Source organism: Colobus angolensis, unplaced genomic scaffold (assembly GCF_000951035.1).
Source record: "Colobus angolensis palliatus isolate OR3802 unplaced genomic scaffold, Cang.pa_1.0 Scaffold366, whole genome shotgun sequence".
Lineage (NCBI taxonomy): Eukaryota > Metazoa > Chordata > Mammalia > Primates > Cercopithecidae > Colobus > Colobus angolensis.
Window position 1 is genome coordinate 1382015 of NW_012116999.1, and position 8075 is coordinate 1390089.

The window sequence follows — 8075 nt, forward strand, 5'->3', positions numbered from 1 at the left end:
CGGGCATGCCTGCGCGCGCGCGCGCACACACACACACACACATACACAAACGCTCACACACACAAAGCTGAATTGAATGGTCCGCTGTGAGGTTGGAGGTTTGGGGACTCTGTGCCCACTAAGCTACTTTCTATTTCAAGTGCCTGTATGTCTGAGGCTGGGTTTGAAGCCTCCAGCGTGTTTGGAGTTAATCCCCATTAGGTTGGACTCCGCCCCTTTCTCCCAAAGGTAAAGCAAGGTTTTCAGGCATCACTGCAAAGGGCAGCTAGTATTCCCATCCTTGTCTAACAAGCTGTGAGGAGAAGTTGTTTCTGAGATCTGAGCCTGAAGAGAGGGAACAAGTCAGTCAGCCTTCGTGGTCAGAAGGTAAATATGCAACTTGGGCCAAATGCAATTCAAACAGCTGGATAAGAAACTGCTTTGCTCTCCCCTTGCTCAGCCCCCCTTCTCCCTTTCCTTTCTCAGGTTTCCTGTCCTTTCATCTCAAATCTCAGAGAAGCCGTTTTCTACCCAAGGGCAGCCTGGTGCTTTTTTATTTCTTCATAGTCCGTTGTTTGCACAGAGGCTAAGATGAATCAGGGCTGGATTCCTATTTCATATTGACAAGATTTGAGGACCTAAGGGTTAAGTGCTAGTTGGTTTCCCCAGGGGAGTTGGTAACCTGAGGAGAGGAAGTGCCTGTTTCTGGGAGTGGAGAGAGTGATTTTGTTATGACCTGTCTATACAAGTAAAAATGGATCCGGTTTGCTAATGTGGTAGGTTGATCTCCTAGATTTGCCTAAATCTGAGGGGTTATGCGACTGAAATGGGGTAATGAAGCTAAACTGAAATGCAAATATTGAGGCCTCTTAGGCTGGAAATAAAAGAATGCATCCATTCGGTAAATATTTATGAGTTCCTACTGTGTGCGCCAAGGCATGACAATTTCCAAAAGAACCTGAAATACTTAAACTACAAATCCATTCTTGCAAAGAACACTGGGCCAAGTGGTTTCATTTTGTTGTGGGGAACTGAAAATAGAACGAAGCCTAGGGGTGAGGAAAAATCACCCACGGAGTGGTTGTGGGGAGAGAAAGGGGAAAGGAGAGACATTCTAATTCTTAGATGGCTTCAAATCTTTTCCATTACTTATGAGAGAATAGGGTCTTTTCTGGTAGAAAGGGAGAGAATTGATACCTACTCTGGTGTTAGGTATAGTGCAGATGTTGTTTCACTTGAATTTTATGCTTAATCATTTCCATTTTATAAATGAAACCAAAACTCATAGATTTTAAGTGATCTTTTTATGGGCATATAGCCTGTAAGGGGCAGACTTCAGGACTGTGTCTCTGATCTGATTTCAAAATTGTGACTCTTCCACTAAAACAGTATTCCTCAATCATTAGTTCCCATTAGAATCAATTGGGGATTTTTAGCAATATGAATTCCCATAAATTCGAATTCAGTGAATCTAGGAGGGGGGTGACATAGTCTGCATTTTGAACAAGCATTGAAAGTGATTCTAAACAAGCATTGAAAGTGATTCTGTTGAGAAACATTCTTGATATACCATGCTGCCTCTCAACTTCTCTGAAGTGATTGGAAAAGCAATCAGCCCATCTTCTTCCCATATAGGCCAGATTCACTCAATGGAAGTGGTCAGCTGTGGTGACATTTTATTCCCAGCTTATACAATGGGGTAGAGAGACTAATGGGCAACAATAACATGGCTGGTGTTTAGAACTTAACAGTGTCTTGCCAGGGATCTTGATAGGGGTAGTTTCTAACTAGCTGAGAGTGCGAGACAGAACTCGTAGCCAACCAGCTTATCACTGAAGATGATGGCACCTGTCTAGCCAGAATAAGAACTGAGATGAAGCTCTCTTATTGGCACCTCACTTTTAAAATCAAAGGACAGATGGGGAGCTCAAGGAACAGCATCTTGGGGAGAGGGAAGGAGAGAGAAACTCATATGAAATTTGGGGAGGTTATTCTAGTTCCTACCTTTTCAGTCTCAAACTCTGGAGAAAGGAAATAGCCCAGGACCTGATGTGGAGGTTCTTTTTCTGAGCTCACTTTGTCTCTGCATGGTCAAATATATTTATTTAGAGTTAGTCATTTCAAAGTTATCAATTGCTCAGTTAGTCCTTTCTCTCCACTTAGTCTCTGACTTCCTGCCTTTTAATGCCTTACCAGCTTGTGTGCATTCCCACCTCTGGATGGAGAGATGCAAATAAACACATAAACTCACCCAACACAGTTTTACTAGTCTTTCTACCCCAAACTAAAAGAGGAGGGAAGGAAGAAGAAGGCCCAGAAAGAGGTGCAGCAAACATGAAATCTGAGGAATTTGAAATAAAAGACATAAGTCAAAAGAGAGATCTTCTTAGAGTCACCAAGGTAGAAATGGAAAATAAAGCCCTTTGAGTGAGTACATCGTGAGATGATTTCAGGCACAGGAGAATTCAGAGCACTTCTCATAATGGAGGTAGCCAGGAGAGAAGAAACCCCTGAGGGAGATAGGTAGCAGAACATGAGGAAAGAAATGTTGGGGGAGTAGCAGTATTTTTTTTTAAAGCTTTGTCTGAAACAGACAGATCTAACATGGTCAGGCTGCTCATCTACCCAACTTGATACAAGGAGTCACATCAGTCCAACACGTTTCTCTGGAGCAGGCCTCTATTTACCCACTGGAAACATATGCCTGCATATCTCGTTCATTTCCTAGGGAAGTCTCAACTCTGGGTAAGATGTATTTGTAACAGGATTGGCAGGAAGACAATGCACACTGTCTGGGGGCGTGAGGAGAAAGGCCTGTTCACATTCCTTTGCCAACACCAGTGCCAAGAAAGCTTCTCTTCACAGACCAGTCCTAAACCACCAGTCTTGCAAGCATGTTTCTCTCAGCAGCTGTTAAGTCACTGACTCCCTTTCTTACCATTTCATGTTCTAGTCTTTAATTTGCTTACTGTTTTGCCTGTACCCTCTTACCCTGGGAAAGGCAGTGCTTTCCTTAACTCAGAAGTTGCACAACAAGCTCAAGTGGGAACAAAAGGATTTGTGTCTTTTTCTGTGGGTACTGGGGAGGAGGTGATAGAGGAAGGAGTAGCTTTGTTTTTCTCCACCAAGAGAAATATAAAAGCAACGTTTCACTTTCACTGATACTTCATTGTAAGTGCCCCTACATGAGCAGGTATATAAGAGAGTGAAAAAAAAAGTGAGAACAAATTATTAAAGGCTTGGCAATTGGACACCACAGGGAGAGGGAGAATGCTCATTATGGGGAAAAAGGCTAAAGATCTCCTGCTAGCAATCGAGTTGATGAAGGGCTCTCATCTGGAAGATAGTAGCTAGCTGTTCTCCATTCCCTCTGAGGACCCAACAAAAGGATCTGGCCTTAGGTTGCAAAAAGCAAAGTTTATAAAGGCATGTGACAAATTATTTATTGACAGTGAGAGTTGTTAAGCTACTCAGAGATATTATAGATTCTCCTTTCCTAGAGTTCTTTAAAAGTAATAGAGATAACCATTTGCCATGTGTGGTTTAGGTGGGTTTCCTGCATCATATAGGTTGAGGTGACTTCTACCCACGAGGCTGTGCTAGAATGGCTAGCATTATCTCTAAAGATGAGCAAACATTAGGCTTTAGTAAGGATAGCAAATTCAGAACAGAACTCATGCTTTTATCCTATTTATGACAACTTTCTGGCAGCATTCACTGCATCTCATACAACCAATCTCGGAAACAGGCTTGCGACCCATCTAGCAGATTAAAAAACCTGAGGAATGAGGGATAGTGTGACACCTAGAGAGAGAGGTTCAGCTGCAGTCCTATCAATGCCTGGTAACTCGACCACTCAGCAGGAGCATCAGGGTGAGTTCTTGGTTCTTGAAACCCAGTGTGGCTGTTTGGCTGGAAATTCCAGGACAGGGAAACAAAGCTGTTACATATATGAAGTATACAACAGGAATTAAGATAGAATAAAATGTAGCATTGTTTGTGATTTCTAGTTATGTAAATATAAAGTGACTTAGCCGGTTTCTGGGAATGAACTTGGATTGCTTCGGAGGGTTGTCATGAAGGAGATTACTCCATTGCAGGTGGCATAATTAAAAGCATTTTCTAGAATACACTTCACTGTCCACCGCATGTGAACATAAAGCAGTGTGTGTGAACAGACTACATGTGCCCTGAGGCCTCTCTATCCAGCCACAAGAGAAGGTGGGCTGAGACTCATATTGTGTTCAGAAACTATTAAGCAATTGGATCTCTGAGATCTCTACCTTGACTCCATTCAAGTCAAGTCTATGATTTAGAAAGGTTTACATTTGAAGTATACAAGCTTCATATCTTCAATGTTTAATTCCATGGTCACTTTTAACTTTATATTGTTTGAGTCCTGAAAAGAGAATATTAAAGAATTATCTATGGCAGTGATTCTGAAACTGCTGTCCATGGATCGTGCTAGCCCATAACATCTCTAGTCCTAAATAGGGTGACCATTTCATCCAAGGTTGTTTGGGACTTTCCTGGTTTTATCACTGCAAATTCTACATCCCAGGAAACCCCTGAGTCCCAGGGAAACTGACATGGTTGGTCACCTTAGTCATAAATGAAATAAAGGCTATGAATTTTCCCTACAGTTGAAAGTACTTCATCTAAATTCTGAAGCACAATTAGTTTTTCTAAAGCTAAACATATTTAATTTAAATTGAATTTTGAGAATTTGCCTTCCTATGTCTTGGCTTCAAAAACGTTACTTTTAAACTGAAATCATGGTAACAGCAGTTGAGAGTATTGTAGTTTAATTTAACAGCTTCATTTGTCACAGGTGAGGACAACCATATATTACAACCCCTCCCCTTATTTCTACTGTAGTCTCGGTACTACACAGAGATAGTCCGATCCTCTGCCTTAAGTTCTCTGCCCCTCCTACTGGTTGTTATATTGGGACTTTTAAAAAAATTTTATTTTTCCATAAGTTATTGGGGTACAGGTGATATTTGGTTACATGAATAAGTTCTTTAGTGGTGATTTGTGACATTTTGGTGTACCCATCACCCAAGCAGTATACTCTGCACCATATTTGTAGTCTTTTATCTCTCGCCTTCCGCCCAACTCCCCAAAGTCCATTGTGTCATTCTTATGCCTTTGCATCCTCATAGCTTAGCTCCCACATACCAGTGAGAAATATGATGTTTAGTTTTTCATTTCTGAGTTACATCACTTAGAATAATAGTCTCCAATCTCATCCAGGTCGCTGCAATAATGACTTCTTTCCCTCTAGGTAGATACCCAGTAGTGGCATTGCTGGATCAAATAGTAGTTCTACTTTTAGTTCTTTAGGGAATCTCCACACTGTTTTCCACAGTGTACTAGCGTACACCCACCCTCGGTGTAGAAGTGTTCCCTTTTCACTGCATCCATGCCAACATTTACTGTTTTTTGATTTTTTGATTATGGCCATTCATGCAGGATAAGGTGGCATTGTATTGTGGTTTTGATTTGCATTTCCCTGATCATTAGTGGTGATGAGCATTTTTTTTTCATATGTCTGTTCTCCATTTGTATATCTTTTTTTAAGAATTGTCTATTCATGTCTTTAGACAACTTTCTGATGGGATTGTTTGTTTTCTTTTTCTTACTGATTTGTTTGAGTTCATTGTAGATTCTGGATATTAGTCCTTTGTCAGATGTATAGATTGTGAAGATTTTCTCTCACTCTGTGGATTGTCTGCTTACTCTGCAGACCATTCCTTTTGCCATGCAAAAGCTTTTTAGTTTAATTAGGTCCCAGCTGTTTATCTTTGTTTTTATTGCATTTGCTTTTGGGTCCTTGGTCATGAAATCCTTGCCTAAGCCAATGTCTAGAAGGGTTTTTTCAATGCTATCTTCTAGAATCTTTCTAGTTTCAGGTCTTGGGTTTAAGTCCTTAATCCATCTTCAGTTGATTTTTGTATAAAGTGAGAGATGAGGATCCAGCTTCATTCTCCTAATTGTGGCTAGCCAATTATTACAGCGCTATTTGTTGAAAAGGGCGTCCTTTCCCCACTTTTTGTTTTTGTTTGCTTTCTCAGTGACCATTTGGCTGTATTTGGGTTTTTCTGGGTTCTCTATTCTGTTCCGTTGGTCTATGTGCCTATTTTTATACCAGTACCACGCTGTTTTGGTGACTGGCCTTATAGTATAGTTTGAAATCAGGTAGTATGATGCTTCCAGATTTGTTCTTTTTGCTTCATACTGAGACTTTTGATCTCCAGGTGATGACGTCCATGAGGGACATTTGGAGTTAGTTTTGACTACAAGTGCTGAGATTGAAAGAAATGTTCTTGCCCTGACGGTGTTTGCACTATGTCTGGAGAATTTGGGTTTCCTTCTGTCTTCCCTGGAATTCTTTCCTGATTCTTCAACTTTTTTTTTTTTAATTCTCTATGGGAAACCATGGAGGCTTTTAATTGTAATACTTTTGGGATAATACTGTAGGGGAAGCCTTCAGGTAAAAGAGAAGTGAGAAATTATGGCTTTGCCATTGAATCACTGTGTACCCTTGGGTAGGTCACTTGTCTTTCTGAAACTCAATTTACTCATTTGTAAATTTGGGTTAATATCTTTCTTACTAACCTAAGAAGACCGTTGGGCAGAGCACATACAATAACGGATTTGGAAGGGATTGTGATGACACAGCTAATAGCTGTTTGTCAGCTTGTTTCCTCTCCTCCTCTGGCCTGGGCTTCTTCATCAGGAAATGAGTCTGTAACGGAGGGCTGCTTGCACTTTTTGTAATCTTACAAACTCTAATATAACAAGCAGAGGCATTACCTCATTGCGGCCAACCATACCTGCTGTCTAACAGCAATTACTCAAAACTAGTTTCACTTCTCCCCCTGTTGCCTTTCAATCCCTCATCACATCTTTCTCTCATTCCTCCCATTCTCAACCACAAAGCCTAATTCCCAGGGGCCCAGCTCAGGGCACTTTCTTCCCAAGCCCTAACATTCCAGAGTAAGCACCTGCAATTTACGATCTCTGCTCCCTTCCTGCACAAAACACATAGCACAAAATACATATGTATCAAGAGGGGAATTGTGGTTGAGTAAAAAACGAGCAGTATATTAAGAATCAAGTAACTGGGCTCTGATCTGGCCAGTGTACCTCACTAGCCCTTCACCCTTGAGTAAATCACTTCCTCTCCATATTCCCATCTGTAAAGTGATGGAGAGGGGGTAGTTTAACATTGCGTGGTAGAAAAGTACTGGCCTAGGCATCCGCAGATCAGGTTTCTGGTTCTGATGTTGCTGCTTGCTAACTTACTCTGTGACTTGAAGAAAATCACTTCCTCCTTTACTGGGCCAAATTCTCCCATATGTAAAACAAGAAGGTTGGATTAAATGATTCATTAAGTTCCCTACCCATCTGGAAATTGAATGATTCTATGAAATGGCTTTCACTAAACAAACGTGAATTGAACTGCCTGCTCTGTGTCAGGCACTGTTTGACGATGGTTGTGAAAGGGCTCATGACTGAGACCCTGAGACACTTAGTACCTCTGCTGCTTGTTCCTGTCAGTGTCTAAAATTGGGAATGTGGCAATGACCCTATACAGCCAGTCCCTGTACTTCCCCTGCTTTGGGTCCCCCAACCTCCTTCCCCGTCCTCTACACCACCACATATAACTTTAAGCAATGGTGGCGAATCATGGAGAAGTTTTTGAAACATATTCCACCATCTGCCTGCTGGAGACATTCACAGTCCTGTCATCAAGCTGCAGTGTGGTCTCTAACCGGCCCAGTAGAGAAACAGGCCAGAAAGCAATGGCAGATTAATGGAGCTGGGAGGAAAGTTGTTGATTTTTGACAGAGGGGTCTGTGAAAACCATTTGTGAGCTGAGCTGAGGAACTAGATCTGGAAAGACTCTCAGCGTCTTGATTACAAGATTACTTGTTCCAAAAAGGACCTTGAAAGGTCCTTACAGCTATATGTTCCTGCTGCAAGGTAGGGAGTGCCTGATCCTGATCTATTTCAGAATTTTGAGAAGCTTTTTGGATTGTATCCAGCAAAGGATGAGGAAGCTTTTCTTTTTTCTTTTCTTTTTTTTT

General features: G+C 41.4%; 1 protein-coding gene across 3 annotated transcripts in view; it reads left to right on the forward strand.

The window, feature by feature from the left end:
* LHFPL1 (lipoma HMGIC fusion partner-like 1) overlaps positions 1-8075 on the forward strand; it is a 53588-nt gene continuing 45513 nt past the window's right edge. For 2 of the 3 annotated variants that reach the window (XM_011953525.1, XM_011953527.1), the window contains exon 1: positions 1-366. The gene's annotated coding sequence lies outside the window, so the exon portion shown is untranslated. The remainder of the gene's footprint in view (positions 367-8075) is intronic. The other variant, XM_011953526.1, reaches the window with a different exon arrangement.